Source organism: Schistocerca cancellata, chromosome 8 (genome assembly GCF_023864275.1).
Source record: "Schistocerca cancellata isolate TAMUIC-IGC-003103 chromosome 8, iqSchCanc2.1, whole genome shotgun sequence".
Classification (NCBI taxonomy): Eukaryota; Metazoa; Arthropoda; class Insecta; order Orthoptera; family Acrididae; genus Schistocerca; species Schistocerca cancellata.
In genome coordinates, this window is record NC_064633.1 from 459,116,637 (window position 1) to 459,135,938 (window position 19,302).

The 19,302-nt window shown below is 42.7% G+C and overlaps 1 pseudogene; it reads right to left on the reverse strand.

Moving 5' to 3' along the window:
• Nucleotides 1-1,021: 1,021 nt before the first annotated feature.
• Nucleotides 1,022-1,139, reverse strand: LOC126095792 (5S ribosomal RNA; annotated as a pseudogene).
• Between the last annotated feature and the right edge of the window lie 18,163 nt (nucleotides 1,140-19,302).

Sequence of the window (19,302 nt, forward strand, 5' to 3'; positions counted from 1 at the left end):
CTCGAGCAACGCGAGCAGCAATGTCGCGATACGATAAACCGCAATCACGATAGGCTACAATCCAACCTTTATCAAAGTCGGAAACGTGACGGTACGCATTTCTCCTCCTTACACGAGGCATCACAACAACGTTTCACGAGGCAACGCCGGTAAACTGCCGTCTGTGCATGAGGAATCGGTTGGAAACTTTCCTCATGTGAGCACGTTGTAGGTGTCGCCACCGGCGCCAACCTTGTGTGAATGCTCTGAAAAGCTAATCATTTGCATATCACAGCACCTTCTTCCTGTCGGTTAAATTTCGCGTCTGTAGCACGTCATCTTCGTGGCGTTTTAATGGCCAGTAGTGTATTTTGTTAACTAGCTCCGCTTATCAAAGTCTACACTCTACAGAGTAGCGCAGAGAAACGGGAACACCTGAAGCTGATCCTGGCAGCCCTGTAGATGTTCAATAAAAGGATGGAGAGGGGAGGGAGGGGGGGACGCCAAACTGTCGAGTAGCGACGAACATTCAGTTGCACTGGAGCAGTGGATGGGCGCCACAAGTGCGCATTACCTACACAGTGTCAGGATAACCGCTGCACAAAGAGTTTCAGCTTTACTATCAGATCCTGCCGTACAGTGAGGTTCCTGCTTCACACACAACTTATGATGAAAACCAATTCGTTAAAATTAATAAAAATGCTAGATAAATTTGAAAATATTTGGATGTCAGATGAATCATATTTCCACCTAAGTGGTTACGTGAATAAGTAAAAGTATTACTGGGCACAAACAAATCCAACCGTTTTACCAGCGTGCCTTAAACTAAACTAAACTCCTCCCGAACTGACCTTGAAGGCCCAAAGGTACCGACCGGCCGTCGTGTCATCCTCATCCACAGGCGTCACTGGATTCGGATATGGAGGGGCATGTGGTGAGCACACCGCTCTCCTGGCCGTATGTCAGTTTCCGAGACCGGGGCCGCTACTTCTCAATCAAGTAGCTCCTCAGTTTGGTTCACAAGGGCTGAGTGCACCCCGCTTGCCAACAGCGCTCGGCAGACCGAATGGTCACCCATCCAAGTGCTAGCCCAGTCCGACAGCGCGTAACTTCGGTGATCTGACGGGAACCGGTGTTACCACTGCGGCAAGGCCGTTGGCACAGGCGTGCCTTACACAGTCCTAACGCAGCTGAATGGTATGTACCGTCGTGGGGCGAAAGACCTCTACTTCCTTGAAGATGGAGGAGGTTCCACTGTCAGTTTCCCGTCTAAACGCTAATGTCAACATGACAGACAATTCTCCATGCTCTTCCAAATCTTTGCTTTCAGCGCAACTGGTTTCAACAGGATGGAGCCACCTCCCACAGAGCCCGATTGTCTTCTGTCCGCGGTGAAGCGCTTTTCGGCGATCGCATAATTTCAAGGGATGCTGACGTCGCTTAGCCACCACACTCCAGACCTTTCTGTCTGTGACTAGTTTTTACGGGGACGCCTGAAGAGCGTTGTGTACCATACTAGTCGAACAAACCTTGCCATACTCAAACCTAAGATAGAAGGAAACATCGTCAACATCCCAGAGTTTGAACCGAACTGCGAAAAATTCTCACAATCGGTTTACTGAATGTTTACGTCGAAATAGTCAACAGTTATAGGATGTATTTTTTTTTTTTAATGTGATGCCTAGTGAAATTTCCACTCTTCTGGAACAAACATTTGAAGATTAAATATAGTTTTGTAAGTTTGTTTCGTTTTTCTAATTATTTCAAATGTTCGTTTTTCTTAGGGTATTTTTGGTCCTTCGTTACAACTAGACGAAAATGCGTGGTTTTAACACGAGACGGGTTGCGCTTCACTGAAGTAAAGCATCGTCAGTGGTCTGTAATTAAAGATATTTGCAATCTGATGTTTTCTAGTTCGAAAAACAGATCGTTAGCAAATTGTTGGTTTTTATTTACGGTAATTTCTGCTTGGTTTTTCGTCTGCATCAGGAAGTGCCGTCTGCTAGTTCGTTTTTGATTTCTTTCTCCGTCAGCCACTGATAATTCTGGTCTCATTTTACGCTGCTTTGCAGAACTAAGTGTTTTTGACGTTTAACACAGAACAGTTTCATACATCAGTGTTCACTGCTTATTTGTATGCACACAAATAAAGAATCAAATGTTCCTCCTTCCCTGTACCACCCTGTACTATATTCTTACGGTACCGAAATGATATACAAATTTTTCCAGATAAGATACAGATATTTCATTTACTGACGGGAAATGGTGTGATATACGTGAAGTCTGTTTTCCCATGTCAATTACTGTTCTGTCATATACTTTGAAGCACTTAACCTGAATCTCGCTCGAGTCGTCAGTTAGTAAAAATCTGAAGCTTCCGGTGAAGTAGCGTGTTTGCTTCAGCTCTCGTTCGCCGACTTTGGAATCCTTCAATACCACAGCGAAGTAGCAGCAATAACTCCATTGTTGATCGGTAGCGAGCTATGTAGGCAGCATCTGTGTGAACCATGCACACTGTTGACACATGAAGCATGTTAAGCGCCCACTAGACAGTCAATAATATCTCCCTATACTACTCAATAACACTGTTTCGGAATGTTGGACGACAAAGAGGCTGCTGCGATGATAATTGCTCTACTCTGTAGCAAGTAGAAAAAAGTGGATGAAAAACTAGTTCAAGGCACGTCAAATACCACTCAACAACACCTATTGAGAGAAGAGAGACTGAACGAAAAAAAAGGAAGATTATAACACTTTGGTTCAAAATTTCAAACATTCCTGGAAATGGTCGTTCACATATAGAGGAAAATGCCGCTGCAGCCGCCCAATCCCCCACCGCCCTCCTGAATCTATAGTAAAATGCAGTTTTTATTCATTACAATATCCTCATAGGCTTCTAGACGTCATTTCCCACGACTCCATTGTACCTGTCGTTTAGCCAAATGCAGCACCATGTGACGTTTGCTGGTCTTAAATACGAAGCAGCTTGAATCACTTAATAATGGGCAAGGTCTCCGGTCCAGAATGTATACCAGTCAGATTTCTTTCAGAGTATTGATAAAATAGTTTCACACTTAGCAATCATATACAACCGCTCGCTCATAGAAATATACGTACCTAAAGACTGGAAAGTTGCACAAGTTAACACCAATAGCCAAGAAAGGATATAGGAGTAATGTGCTGAATTGCAGGTCTATATTGCTGACGTCGATTTGTAGTAGGATTTTGGAACATACACTGTGTCAGAACATCATGAGTTACCTTGAAGAAAACGATTTATTGACAAACAGCCAACTAGGACTCAGAAACTATCGTTCTTGTGAAACACGACTAGCTCTTTATTCTCACGAAGTGCTATCGTCAGGGGATGTCAAATTGATCCCGCCTTTCCAGAAGGCTACTTCACAAGCTACTTCTAGTTAAATTGCGTGCGCCTATGGAGTACCGTCTCAGTCGTGCTAATGGATTACTGTCAGAAAGGTCACAGTACGTAGTAACCCACGGAAAATCATCGAGTGAAACAAAAGTAATACCCGGTTGTTTCCCAAGAAAATGTTATAGGTCCTTTGCTGTGTCCGATCGACATAAACGATTTAAGAGACAATCTGATCAGCTGTCTTATACTGTTGGCTGATGATGCTGTCATTTACCGTCTTATAAAAACATAAGATGATCAAAACAAATTGCAAAACAATTTAGGCAAGATATCTCTATAGTGCTAAAAGTGGCAACTGGATCTAAATAATGCAAAGTATGAAGCCATCCGCGTGAATACTAAAGGAAATCCGCTAAATTTCGGTTACAGAATAAAACATACAAATCTAAATGCTGTAAATTCAACTAAATACTTACGGAGAACTTAAATTAGGGAAAGCACCAAAGTATTTACAATAGGATTTTGGAACGTATGCTGTACTTGATCACTATGAATCACCTCGAATTGTCCGCCCCCGGCAGCTGAGTGGTCAGCGCGACAGAATGTCAATCCTAAGGGCCCGGGTTCGATTTCCGGCTGGGTCGGAGATTTTCTCAGGGACTGGGTGTTGTGTTGTCCCGGAGATTTTCTCCGCTCAGGGACTGGGTGTTGTGTTGTCCTAATCATCATCATTTCATCCCCATCGACGCGCAAGTCGCCGAAGTGGCGTCAAATCGAAAGACTTGCACCATGCGAACAGTCTACCCCACGGGAGGCCCTAGTCACACGACATTTACATTTTTACCTAGAATTAAATGATTTATTGACAAATAGCCAACACGGAGTCAGAAGATATCATTCTTGTGAAACGCAACTAGCTCTTTATTTTCACGAAGTAATGAGTTCTGCCTCCCCCCATGAACCATGGACCTTGCCGTTGGTGGGGAGGCTTGCGTGCCTCAACGATACAGATAGCTGTACCGTAGGGGCAACCACAACGGATGGGTATCTGTTGAGAGGCCAGACAAACGTGTGGTTCCTGAAGAGGGGCAGCAGCCTTTTCAGTAGTTGCAGGGGCAACAGTCTGGATGATTGACTGATCTGGCCTTGTAACATTAACCAAAACGGCCTTGCTGTGCTGGTACTGCGAACGGCTGAAAGCAAGGGGAAACTACGGCCGTAATTTTTCCCGAGGGCATGCAGCTTTACTGTATGATTAAATGATGATGGCGTCCTCTTGGGTAAAATATTCCGGAGGTAAAATAGTCCCCCATTCGGATCTCCGGGCGGGGACTACTCAAGAGGACGTTGTTATCAGAAGAAAGAAAACTGCCGTTCTACGGATCGGAGCGCGGAATGTCAGATCCCTTAATCGGGCAGGTAGGTTAGAAAATTTAAAAAGGGAAATGGATAGGTTAAAGTTAAATATAGTGGGAATTAGTGAAGTTCGGTGGCAGGAGGGACAAGACTTTTGGTCAGGTGAATACAGGGTTATAAATACAAAATCAAATAGGGGTAAGGCAGGTGTAGGTTTAATAATGAATAAAAAAATAGGAGTACGGGTAAGCTACTACAAACAGCACAGTGAACGCATTATTGTGGCCAAGATAGACACGAAGCCCACGCCTACTGCAGTAGTACAAGTTTATATGCCAACTAGCTCTGCAGATGACGAAGAAATTTATTAAATATATGATGAGATAAAAGAAATTATTCAGATAGTGAAGGGAGACGAAAATTTAATAGTCATGAGTGACTGGAATTCAAGAGTAGGAAAAGGGAGAGAAGAAAACTAGTAGGTGAATATGGATTGGGGCTAAGAAATGAAAGAGGAAGCCGCCTGGTAGAATTTTGCGCAGAGCATAACTTAATCATAGCTAACACTTGGTTTAAGAATTATGAAAGAAGGTTGTATACATGGAAGAACCCTGGAGATACTAAAAGGTATCAGATAGATTATATAATGGTAAGACAGAGATTTAGGAACCAGGTTTTAAATTGTAGGACATTTCCAGTGGCAGATGTGGACTCCGACCACAATCTATTGGTTATGAACTGTAGATTAAAACTGAAGAAACTGCAAAAAGGTGGGAATTTAAGGAGATGGGACCTGGATAAACTGAAAGAACCAGAGGTTGTACAGAGTTACAGGGAGAGCATAAGGGAACATTTGACAGGAATGGGGGAAAGAAATACAGTAGAAGAAGAATGGGTAGCTTTGAGGGATGAAGTAGTGAAGGCAACAGAGGATCAAATAGGTAAAAATACGAGGGCTAGTAGAAATCCTTGGGTAACAGAAGAAATATTGAATTTAATTGATGAAAGGAGAAAATATAAAAATGCAGTAAATGAAGCAGGCAAAAATGAATACAAACGTCTCAAAAATGAGATCGACAGGAAGTGCAAAATGGCTAAGCAGGGATGGCTACAGGACAAATGTAAGGATGTAGAGGCTTATCTCACTAGGGACAAGATAGATACTGCCTACAGGAAAATTAAAGAGACCTTTGGAGAAAGGAGAACCACTTGCATGAATACCAAGAGCTTTGATGGAAACCCAGTTCTAAGCAAAGAAGGGAAAGCAGAAAGGTGGAAGGAATATATAGAGGGTCTATACAAGGGAGATGTACTTGAGGACAATGTTATGAAAATGGAAGGGGATGAACATGAAGATGAAATGGGAGTTATGATACTGCGTGAAGAGTTTGACAGAGCACTGAAAGACCTGAGTCGAAACAAGGCCCCGGAGTAGACAACATTCCATTGGAACTACTGACGGCCTTGGGAGAGCCAGTCCTGACAAAACTCTACCATCTGGTGAGCAAGATGTATGAAACAGGCGAAATACCCTCAGACTTCAAGAAGAATATAATAATTCCAATCCCAAAGAAAGCAGGTGTTGACAGATGTGAAAATTACCGAACAATCAGTTTAATAAGCCACAGCTGCAAAATACTAACACGATTTCTTTACAGACGAATGGAAAAACTAGTAGAAGCCGACCTCGGGGAAGATCAGTTTGGATTCCGTAGAAATACTGGAACTCGTGAGTCAATAATGACCTTACGACTTATCTTAGAAAAAAGATTAAGAAAAGGCAAACCTACGTTTCTAGCATTTGTAGACTTAGAGAAAGCTTTTGACAATGTTGATTGGAATACTCTCTTTCAAATTCTGAAGATGGCAGGGGTAAAATACAGGGAGCGAAAGGGTATTTATAATTTGTACAGAAACCAGATGGCAGTTATAAGAGTCGAGGGGTATGAAAGAGAAGCAGTGGTTGGGAAGGGAGTGAGACAGGGTTGTAGCCTATCCCCGATGTTATTCAATCTGTATATTGAGCAAGCAATAAAGGAAACAAAAGAAAAGTTCGGAGTAGGTATTAAAACCCATGGAGAAGAAATAAAAACTTTGAGGTTCGCCGATGACATTGTAATTCTGTCAGAGACAGCAAAGGACTTGGAAGAACAGTTGAACGGAATGGACAGTGTCTTGAAAGGAAGGTATAAGATGAACATCAACAAAAGCAAAACGAGGATAATGAAATGTAGTCGAATTAAGTTGGGTGACGCTGAGGGAAATGAGACACTTAAAGTAGTAAAGGAGTTTTGCTATTTGGGGAGCAAAATAACTGATGATGGTCGAAGTAGAGAGGATATAAAATGTAGACTGGCAATGGCAAGGAAAGCGTTTCTGAAGAAGAAAAATTTGTTAACATCGAGTATAGAGTTAAGTGTCAGGAAGTCGTTTCTGAAAGTATTTGTATGGAGTGTAGCCATGTATGGAAGTGAAACGTGGACGATAAATAGTTTAGATAAGAAGAGAATAGAAGCTTTCGACATGTGGCTCTACAGAAGAATGCTGAAGACTGGATGGGTAGATCACATAACTAATGAGGAGGTATTGAATAGAATTGGGGAGAAGAGGAGTTTGTGGCACAACTGGCCTAGAAGAAGGGATCGGTTGGTAGGACATCTGAGGCATCAAGGGATCGCCAATTTAGTATTGGAGAGCAGCATGGAGGGTAAAACTCGTAGAGGGAGACCAAGAGATGAATACACTAAGCAGATTCAGAAGTATGTAGGCTGCAGTAGGTACTGGGAGATGAAAAAGCTTGCACAGGATAGAGTAGCATGGAGAGCTGCATCAAACCAGTCTCAGGACTGAAGACCACAACAACAACAACAACAACGAGTTCTGCCTACAAGTGACGTCAAATTGATTCTATATTTTCAGATTTTTAGAACGCTATTGACACCGTTCCTCGCAAGCGACTTCTAATTAAATTACGTACCTATGGGGTATTGTTTCAATCGTGTGGCTGGATTCGTGATTTCCTGTCACAAGGGTCGCAGTTCGTAATAACTGATGGAAAAGTCATCGAGTAAAACGAGTAATATACCTGTATGGCGTTCCTCAAGGAAGTGTTACTAAAGAGACTGCTTACACTACGCTTGTCCCCGCTCTCTTCTTGGGTATTGTGTTGTGCTGTGTTGACGGAGGACATTGAAAAAGTTCAAAATAGGGAAGCTCGTTTTATATTATCGCGAAATAGGGGAGGAAGTTCCATGGATATGATACGTGAATTGGGGTGGCAATCGTTTTTCTTGGCGGCAGTATCTTCTCACGAAATTTCAATCACCAACAATCAAGACTGAAAATATTTTATTGGTGTCCATCTACATAGGGAGTAATGATCATCATAATAAAATAAGACGAATCGTAGCTTGTGCGGAAAGATTTAAGTGTTCGCTTTTCCCACGCTCTGTTCGAGAGTAAAACGGTGAAGATATACTGTAGTTTGAAGATGGTTCGATGAACCGTCGGCTAGGCACTTAATTGTGAATCGCGAAGTAATCATGTAGATGTTGATGTAGATAGATAATAAAAACTGAGTGGATAACCATAAATTCTCCAGGATTTAAAAAGTTTTTGTGTCGTCTATAAAGGCCGGCCGGTGTGGCCGAGCGGTTCTAGGCGCTTCAGTCTGGAACCGCGCGACCGCTACGGTCGCAGGTTTGAATCCTGCTTCGTGCATGGATGTGTGTGATGTCCTTAGGTTAGTTAGGTTTAAGTAGTTCTAAGTTCTAGGGGACTGATGACCTCAGATGTTAAATCCCATAGTGCTCAGAGCCATTTGTCATCTATAAAATTTAGTTCTTGTGGCAAGATAGTCTCGAAACTGAACGACTAATTATATAAAAAAAACGGCAGTTTTAGAGTCTTGTGGCTGACCATCCTCCCCCAGAAAAATTTGTGCGGGCCCTCTTGTCCTCATGTATACCATACATATGACAGAATTCATATAAGAGAATTCCAAAAATTCGACGCTCATCTATTACGCTACGATACCTTGTTACTGGTAATTCTTTCGAAGACTTAAAATTTAGTGTTTGAGTCGTAGTTAAGGAAACGCGTCATGCGTGCATTAGAGGAATACATTCGAGTAAGTAATGTATGCAGACACATGAATATCTGTTTATATTTTTATTCATAACTTTATATTAATTGTATTTTCTTACAAGATTTTCCTTCTTTGCTGTAGGGTATTGTTCCCTGCATTTTTGAGCAACAAATCGTGCGATTAATTCTTAACATTTTCGGTTTTGTACTCACCTGCCCTAACATCTCACAATGCCGGCAATGATTTATACATTTAGATGCACTCCATCTTTCGTCTTGTCTTGAATTAATTTTCAATAGAACGACAACAACGAACATCGAATACAAATTTATTCAGAGACTGTAGTATTACACCCCTAACCTTCAATATTACTGCGCATCCGTTAATACTGCGCACTAATATTGACTGTCTTGGTCGCCCTCTCTCGTATTCTTAAATCGTCTTTCTTTTTTTGCCCTTTCTGTACGTGACTCCTGGTGAGGACCCATCTCGCAACCCCTTGATATGACCCTGTTGAAACAGAGCCTGATCTTGTTCCTAATTGGTACAATTAGGTACAGCGAAAAAATATGCGTGGCGAGATGTAGCCGAAGTTTTAATCCACTATCATGCTGAACAGTTTCCAGCCCCAGACTGGTTCTGTTTGGAATATAAACCTCGCCATCTAGTCCTGTTTTCCCAGCACCTTTCTGTGTTCACTCTGGTCCATTCCTTGCCTTTCTTTCACACGCTTCTCCACAACTTTCGGCCATTCATCCCTTGGTCTTCCTCTTGGTCGTTTCCTTCGCATCTCTATTTCGTGATAGTGTTGGGAATCTTCTTGTTTTCCAATCTTTTGAAGTGCCCATATCATCTTAGCCTTCATGCTTCTATCCTTCTCTGCAAGGGTTCCTATTTCACGATTTCCTCTACCCTTCCATTCCTCATCCTATCTTTCGTTGTTACTCCTTTCCTACTTCTGAAGAAATTCATTCTACTTGGCTGCGATATGCTTACATCTCTTTTCCTCTTTACGGTTCAGATGCGTAGGTCAGAATTGAAATGTAGTAACTTCTACTACCTATTTGCTTTTTTATGGGGTATCTTTGTTCCACAAAAGGCTCCTAACTCTTTGTAGGAATGCTTCTGCCTGCCTGTCACGTTCACAGATCTCTTTCTCATACCTTCCATTTTGCTCTATTACACTTCACAAGTACTTGAAACTTTCCGCCTTCATCACTTTATTTACCTCCAATCCTTATTCGGCTAGTTGGTTTACCTCCAATCCTTATTCGGCTAGTTGGTCTATCACTCTTTCTAGTTGAAACTAGTTTTAATCATCACCTCGAAAAAGTAAAGTTAACGTAATGAATTTTTTGCTTGTATACAGGCACATGTTTGCAGCCTCGGTATACACTAAAGTCCCTCTCCACATTATCGTAGTACACCACTTGACGAGCTAAAACAGAACTGCGTAGCGCACCTCCACTTTAGCAATGGACTGTGTGATTTTGCTGTTGCTCTTCCAGCGGTGTGCGACGGTACCGTTAGCCGGTGATTTTTTTGCTGAACAGTTTTTTTGCAGGTAGCTATCCTTACTATTTGCAGAAACTTCTCAAGCAGTTATTCACGAGGTCTTTTACGGGTTCACGTCAGAAGTGATTATTTGTAATATTTAGCTACTTTATCATCTGCACTCAAATAAAAAATGTAGGAGGGCCACACAAGAGATAGTGTACCGTAACAGCCAATTTGCCTAATACATTAAATGAAGGAGGAGAAGAAGAAGATCACCATCATCAGCCATTTGACCTCCGCTTCCCTCTAAAGCCTTCCTCTGCACTTTCCCATGCATTGCTGTCTTTAGATGTACATATCCATGGATGTCAGCAGAAATTTAACTGAAGGAGGGAGAGGTGGGTGGGCGGAGAGGCCCTAAAACTGACATTTTTATAGTAATAAATCAGACAAGAAACCCCGAAAACGGTGGACCTACATCTCTACACCACCGTCCGGTAAATTCATTCCCTTAGGTAGTAAATCCACACCTGACACTGCTGACGCCAAGATAGTCACATTCAAAGAATTTATTTCGAGTTGATTTTGGATGGCTATCAGTCGTCATGCAAGTAAATATCCATCGTAAAGCACTGTATTTCTGTCTGGGGGAGAATGCTTCAAATACCCATCCGTGGTTTCTCTAAATTGCTTTCCTCAAAAGTCGGAATGGCTCCACCGAAAAGAGCACGAGTGATTTCCTTCTCCATCAAACCGAACCTCAGACCCATCTATAACGGTCCCGTCGTCGACGGGACATTGAAACCTAAGCTTCCTTCATTCCATTCTCCTTCCTTCAAACAGATAAATTCGTTGACGACTGGTTATTGGGATCGATCCGAGTGCCAAATGTGACGCGTCGCGACGTTGTAACGATTGTCATTCTGCTGGCTCCTCACGAAGAGTATTTGGTGAGTCGCAAAATTTCAGGAAACACCATATCCGTAGTTTGCAATGGAAGTGACCCAATTCACTTGCTCACATGCAGCAGAATCAGAGCTGTTCAGTATACGGAAGTTCGTCAGTGGGTATCTGCCGTATTGGTATTAACAAGGTATCACTATGTTTAACAAATACTCCAATTTAAGTAAAATAACGAACAAATCGTGATTTTTGAGTGAAGGTGATTTGCTAAATAATTTATGAAAGTAATACAGTCACGGAAGCAACACTGACCGTAACGGATAAAATTAAGCAAAATGTCAGTCCTTTACAAATACAGTTATTGAACTATTGTTGTTGTTGTGGTCTTCAGTCCTGAGACTGGTTTGATGCAGCTCTCCATGCTACTCTATCCCGTGCAAACTTCATCTCCCAGTACCTACTGCAACCTACATCCTTCTGAATCTGCTTAGTGTATTCATCTCTTGGTCTCCCCCTACGATTTTTACCCTCCTCGCTGCCCTCCAATATTAAATTGGTGATCCCTTGATGCCTCAGAACATGTCCTACCAACCGATCCCTTCTTCAGGTCAAGTTGTGCCACAAACTTCTCTTCTCCCCAATCCTATTCAATACTTCCTCATTAGTTATGTGATCTACCCATCTAATCTTCAGCATTCTTCTGTAGCACCACATTTCGAAATCTTCTATTCTCTTCTTGCCCAAACTATTTACCGTCCATGTTTCACTTCCATACATGGCTACACTCCACACAAATACTTTCAGAAATGACTTCCTGACATTTAAATCTATACACGATGTTAACAAATTTCTCTTCTTCAGAAACGCTTTCCTTGCCATTGCCAGTCTACATTTTATATCCTCTCTACTTCGACCATCATCAGTTATTTTGCTCCCCAAATAGCAAAACTCCTTTACTACTTTAAGTGTCTTATTTCCTAATCTAATTCCCTCAGCATCACCCGACTTAATTCGACTACATTCCATTATCCTCGTTTTGCTTTTGTTGATGTTCATCTTATATCCTCCTTTCAAGACACTGTCCATTCCGTTCAACTGCTCTTCCAGGTCTTTTGCTGTCTCTGACAGAATTACAATGTCATCGGCAAACCTCAAGGTTTTTATTTCTTCTCCATGGATTTTAATACCTACTCCGAATTTTTCTTTTGTTTCCTTTACTGCTTGCTCAATATACAGATTGAATAACATCGGGGAGAGGCTACAACCCTCTCTCACTTCCTTCCCAACCACTGCTTCCCTTTCATGCCCCTCGACTCATGTAACTGCCATCTGGTTTCTGTACAAATTGTAAATAGCCTTTCGCTCCCTGTATTTTACCCCTGCCACCTTTAGAATTTGAAAGAGAGTATTCCAGTCAACATTGTCAAAAGCTTTCTCTAAGTCTACAAATGCTAGAAACGTAGGTTTGCCTTTCCTTAATCTTTCTTCTAAGATAAGTCGTAAGGTCAGTATTGCCTCACGTGTTCCAGTATTTCTACGGAATCCAAACTGATCTTCCCCGAGGTCGGCTTCTACTAGTTTTTCCATTCGTCTGTAAAGAATTCGTGTTAGTATTTTGCAGCTGTGGCTTATTAAACTGACTGTTCGGTAATTTTCACATCTGTCAACACCTGCTTTCTTTGGGATTGGAATTATTATATTCTTCTTGAAGTCTGAGGGTATTTCGCCTGTTTCATACATCTTGCTCACCAGATGGTAGAGTTTTGTCAGGACTGGCTCTCCCAAGGCCGTCAGTAGTTCCAATGGAATTTTGTCTACTCCGGGGGCCTTGTTTCGACTCAGGTCTTTCAGTGCTCTGTCAAACTCTTCAGTACCGTATCTCCCATTTCATCTTCATCTATATCCTCTTCCATTTCCATAATATTGTCCTCAAGTACATCGCCCTTGTATAGACCCTCTATATACTCCTTCCACCTTTCTGCTTTCCCTTCTTTGCTTAGAACTGGGTTTCCATCTGAGCTCTTGATTTTCATACAAGTGGTTCTCTTATCTCCAAAGCTCTTTAATTTTCCTGTAGGCAGCATCTATCTTACCCCTAGTGAAATAAGCCTCTACATCCTTACATTTGTCCTCTAGCCATCCCTGCTTAGCCATTTTGCACTTCCTGTCGATCTCATTTTTGAGACGTTTGTATTCCTTTTTGCCTGCTTCATTAACTGCATTTTTATATTTTCTCCTTTCATCAATTAAATTCAATATTTCTTCTGTTACCCAAGGATTTCTAAGAGCACTCGTCTTTTTACCTACTTGATCCTCTGCTGCCTTCACTACTTCATCCCTCAAAGCTACCCATTCTTCTTCTACTGTATTTCTTTCCCCCATTCCTGTCAATTGTTCCCTTATGCTCTCCCTAAAACTCTGTACAACCTCTGGTTCTTCCAGTTTATCCAGGTCCCATCTCCTTAAATTCCCACCTTTTTGCAGTTTCTTCAGTTTTAATCTACAGGTCATAACCAATAGATTGTGGTCAGAGTCCACATCTGCCCCTGGAAATGTCTTACAATTTAAAATCTGGTTCCTAAATCTCTGTCTTACCATTATATAATCTATCTGATACCTTTTAGTATCTCCAGGGTTCTTCCATGTATACAACCTTCTATCATGATTCTTAAACCAAGTGTTAGCTATAATTAAGTTGTGCTCTGTGCAAAATTCTACCAGGCGGCTTCCTCTTTCATTTCTTAGCCCCAGTCCATATTCACCTACTGCGTTTCCTTCTCTCCCTTTTCCTACACTCGAATTCCAGACACCAATGACTATTAAATTTTCGTCTCCCTTTCGTCTCCCTATGAGACAAAATCATCATAGCTTCCGAACGGTTTGCGTTAGGACGTTCAAATTGCACGTATTGCCGGAGGGCATGATAGGAATTAGTACGCGCTGTATGGTTTGGTTTAGAGACGAAGCCCAATTTCATTTGGAAGGATTCGTCAACAAGCAAAATTGGTTCATTTGGGGGAATGAGAATCCGTCTCTCCACCCTCAACGGGTGATTGTATTGTGTGCAATGTCCAGTCACGGAATAATCGGTACGATATTCCTTGACGGCACGGTGACTACCGAACGGTACGTGAAGGATTTGGAAGATGATTTCATCCCCATTATCCAAAGTGACCCCAATTTCGACAAGACGTGGTTCATCCAAGACGGAGCTCAACCCCATCGAAGCAGGAGAGTCTTTGATGTCCTGGAAGAGCGCTTTGGGGACCGCATTCTGGCTCTGGGGTACTCAGAGGTCAGTGGTATGAGCCTCGATTGGCCGCCATATTCTCCGGACCTGAACACAAACGACTCCTTTAAGTGGGGCTATGATTAAGACAAGGTGTACAGCAATAAACCTAAAACTATTGCTGAGCTGAAAACAGCCATTCAGGAGCTCATCGACAGCATCGATATTCCGACACTTCAGCGGGTCACGCAGAATTTCTCTGTTCGTCTATGCCACAATACCGTCAATGATGGCAGGCATATCGAACACGTCATAACCAAAGTCCGAATATCTATGGTGACGTTTACATATTGAATAAAGTGTGTGCATGCCACTGTCTGTCACTAATCTAAGTTTTTTTTTTCTTTGCTATAGTTCAATAATTGTCACCCTGTGCTTACGCATGTATGCTGTGCTCTACTATCATTAGTTTACGCTACACATTACTTCTTCTTATTTTCCATAGCGTTTAGCGTCTCGTGTCATCGCCACACAAATTAGCAAACCTTAAAAAGCCTTTGGAAAGTGTCTCAGCAACTTTTCGCTTTTTGGCGTTTCTTTTTGCTTGCCTATTCATGCAAATTTGTATTTTTCATACTTTTTATCTTTTTTATTTTAAATCTTTCTGCATCACGTAATTTCCAGTGCTTCTAGATAAATATTTATCTTTTCTGTCACCTTTCAGGGTTACATCTTATATACCGCTACAAATGCACAGTTTCGTAATTGTAGGTCAATGTTGGAACAGAAAATTTTACTAACTGAAATCGCTTTCTTCTTGTCGCAATACCACGGAAATACGCGAAAGCTGTAATAGACAAATGCCGATTTGTGTGCAGTGTTGACAGCACGGAGATAATGAAGCAGTTAGTGTGCGGACGCGGACGAAGCTTGCGAAGCGACCTTACTTTCTCCGTGGCGCAGAGGTGGCACGCGGTGAGCAGGCGAGGAGCACGTCACACGCACTCACGCGCTTGCGTAATGGCGGCCAGCGCTGACCCAGCAGTCCACGAACCGAACCGCTGTCGTCTCCTCGCCGTAACACTACCGGAGGAGCTAAGGATGCGCTTGAAATTTGCACTCTCTATTTGTAATCTGATTCAAACTGCGATGCCATTCACTGAAAGGGAATCTTTTAGAGTTTAACGCTGAACTCATATTGCTTGGTATCGGAAAGAGAGTAGCGGACCGGGGACGGAAATACAGAGGGTCGATAAAAACATAGGAATGCAGCGAAAAATACATACTTGAACATAAATGCAGATTCTAGAAAAGCCTGCAGGTTGCACTGTTGTAATAGATCAGGAACGGCATCCGTGCAATGTCCTCAATATGTTGCAAGTGTCAATCGCGGTCGGATCAGTGTTCTGTGTAGTTTTGAGTGCATTCACTACGTCTGCGCTCAATTTATTCGAACATGGGCACATTGTTGGTGCTCGTACGTTTCGCGCTTCCGTAACCAAGGTAGCCGAAGTGTTTGGTGTTTCAGGGGGCATCGAAGATTTATATCGTATAAAACGAAAGCGAAAATCATCACCCGATAAGTAACAACGTGGACGAACGTGTGTGCTGAGTGATCGCGACTTACTGATTGTCGCAGCACCGTGTCAGTATCAAAACAACGCGGATGGAGGTTAGAACCAGGAAATTGCAGGGCGATCAGTAATTTCAAAACCACTCGTTAGTAAAGCAAACGTCCTTAACAGGAAAACTTGGTGCCGAAGTCATAAAACCTGGACTATGGAGGAATGGAAGAAAGTCATTTGGTCGGTGAGTCTCGTCTCTCACTGTTTCCTACTTCTGGCCTAGTTTACATCCCAAACATAGTGGGGGTTCCGTGATGATATGAGCAGCTTTATCGTAGTATTCCATGGGTTCCATGGTTACTCCGCAACATCTCATTACTGCCAAGGATTATGTGACCATTCTGGCTGATCATGTCCATCCCATAGGTCAATGTCTGGCCCCCAATGGTGATGCTGTGCTCTAAGACGACAAGGTCCCAGTTCACATGCTCGCTTCGTCCAGGACTGGTATTGAGAGTACGAGGCTGAATCGTCTCACCTTCCCTGGCCACCAGCCATCAGATATCAATATTACTGAGCCTTTGTGGTCTACTTAGGAGGCAAGGGTTCGTGACAGCTAGGCACCTCCATCACCCTTACCCGAACTTATCACTATTTTTCAGGAAGAATGGTATAAGATTCCCTTGTAAACCATGCAGGACCTGTATTTATCCATTCTGAGACAAGTGGAAGCTGTTGTGAATGCAGTAATGTGTTTTTGGTGTTTCCATATTTTTGCCCACCACGTGTACTTCGGCGGTTGGTTCAATACACGATGACTGGACGTCAAGTAGACGATAAAAGACGTGCCGAATACGTTCACTGGAGAAAATAAGCACAACTGACAAAACATTAGTCATCGACTCCTCCCCAGATGACGTCACGCGAAAACACATGTAACACCGCCTCTAGACTTTATAATGGCCTCAAGGGTTTCCCGTGATTTCCCTAAATCGCTCAACGCAAGTGTCGTGATGATTCCTCTGAAAGGGGACGGCCGATTTCCTTCCTCATCCCTGTAACAACCCGAGCTTGTACTCCGTCTCTAATTATTTCGATCTTCCTTCATTCTTCTTTTAAAAAAATGGTTCAAATGGCTCTGAGCACTATGGGACTCAACTGCTGTGGACATAAGTCCCCTAGAACTTAGAACTACTTAAACCTAAGTAACCTAAGGACGTCACACACATCCATGCCCGAGGCAGGATTCTAACCTGCGACCGTATCGGTCGTGTGGTTCCAGACTGTAGCGCCTTTAACCGCTCGGCCACTCCGGCCGGCTCTTCTTTTAATATGGCTTCAATTCGGCTAGTAAGGGAGCCGACAAGAACCAGCAGGTATTCCATATCCAGCTGAAGCTATTGATTCATCATCTGACGCCACTGACCTACCGGACTGTGGCACTGTTAAATGCTGTGTTTCACTCATTCTTCCAAATATATTCAACAGGAATAACACTGCATGATTTAGCGGGCCGTGCAGCACAGTGTATATGGCTGTTGTCACCGTGCAATACAGGTGTGTTCACAGGATACTCACCGAAAAACGCCCCCAAACACAGAACTACTTCCAGCCTGAACTACACCATCTGCACATTGCAGGTCACACAATTCATTGAACCAACGGTACGCTCGACGCTTTGTATCAATTGCAAAGACATAATCGCGACTCTTCATAGCGCACTACACGCCACCATCAAATACTGTCGAGTTACCGTGCTGTTTGACCCATTAAAGATATGCACATGTATGTGTAATTGTGAGCAATAGCTCTTTGCGAGGTACCCGAATGCATGTGTCAAAAAGCGGCTCTAAGCACTATGGGACTTAACATCGGAGGTCATCAGTCCACTAGACTTAGAACTACTTAAACCTAACTAATCTAAGGACATCACACACATCCATGCCCGAGGCAGGATTCGAACCTGCGACCGTACCATCAGCGCGGTTCTGGACTGAAGCGCCTAGAACAGCTCGGCCACAGCGGCCGGCAATGCATGTGTCCATTTCATGCGCTTCCCTTCGCAATGTCAGGACGGAAACTGGATGAAATGGACCTGCATTCACTGACAGAAACAGGTTTCGCACCAACTATCGTTGAAGAGGCTTAACACTGGTCTTCAGCCCCTGTCTGACAGAAACTCCTTTATAATCGCTGTTTTTACGCTATGTTACATTAGGAATGGCAGTTACAGCTGAAACAACTGGTTTTTGGTTACACCACTTTTTTCGTCTCCAGCTTAACCTGACTGTTGAAACCGCTCAAAACAACCAGTTTCTGTACTAATCGAAATTCGCTTTTTTTATTGCTGTTGTTGCCAGCAATAAACGCAAACTTCGAACAAATATCGAAGAGTTCTAATGAAGACGCAGGAGTAAAAGATATCGTTCTGAGTAAATTTTCTCATGTTGAAAAAGTAGAAGGAGCGATCTGTTTAAGTTAATAAAAAAGTTTCAGAAGCCAAGATGAATAAAGTCGTCGTTTTTTTTACTTACGATTTCGACAGATAGCTATCATTTTAATAAAAAAGTTTCAGAAGCCAAGATGAATAAAGTCGTCGTTTTTTTTACTTACGATTTCGACAGATAGCTATCATTTTCTGATCTTTAAAAAAAAAAATTGCCGGCCGGGGTGGCCGAGCGGTTCTAGGCGCTACAGCCTGGAACCGCGCGACCGCTATGGTCGCAGGTTCGAATCCTGCCTCGGGCATGGATGTGTGTGATGTCCTTAGGTTAGTTAGGTTTAAGTAGTTCTAAGTTCTAGGGGACTGATGACCTTAGAAGTTAAGTCCCATAGCGCTCAGAGCCATTTTTTTTCTTAAAATTTTTTTTAAAATTTCGTTACTAAATGCGTTCAACATGAGTTAGTCTTTTAGCATCCCATGCCTGAGGCTCTAACTCACAGTGAAGACGCGTGGGCATGCAAATATTTGGCCAGGTTGAGCTAATCAATCGGCAATCGGTACAGTGATCATTAAAGGGGTTTAAGTCAGCTATCGTGCCGACAAGAAAACTCGAGTTTTTCTCGTATGACATTCTGCAAAGTTGAACACAGCTATCTGCGCGATCAGAGTATTGTCTACCATGAGTATTTGTGTTACACACTTAGATGACAAAAGTCATGGGGTTTTTCCTAATATCGTGTTGCATCTCCTTTTGCTCGGCGTAGTACAGCACCTCGACGCCGCATGGACTCAACAAGTCGTTGGGAGGCCCCTGCAGAAATACTGAGCCATGCTGGCTCTTTAGTCGTCGATAGTCACGAAAGTGTT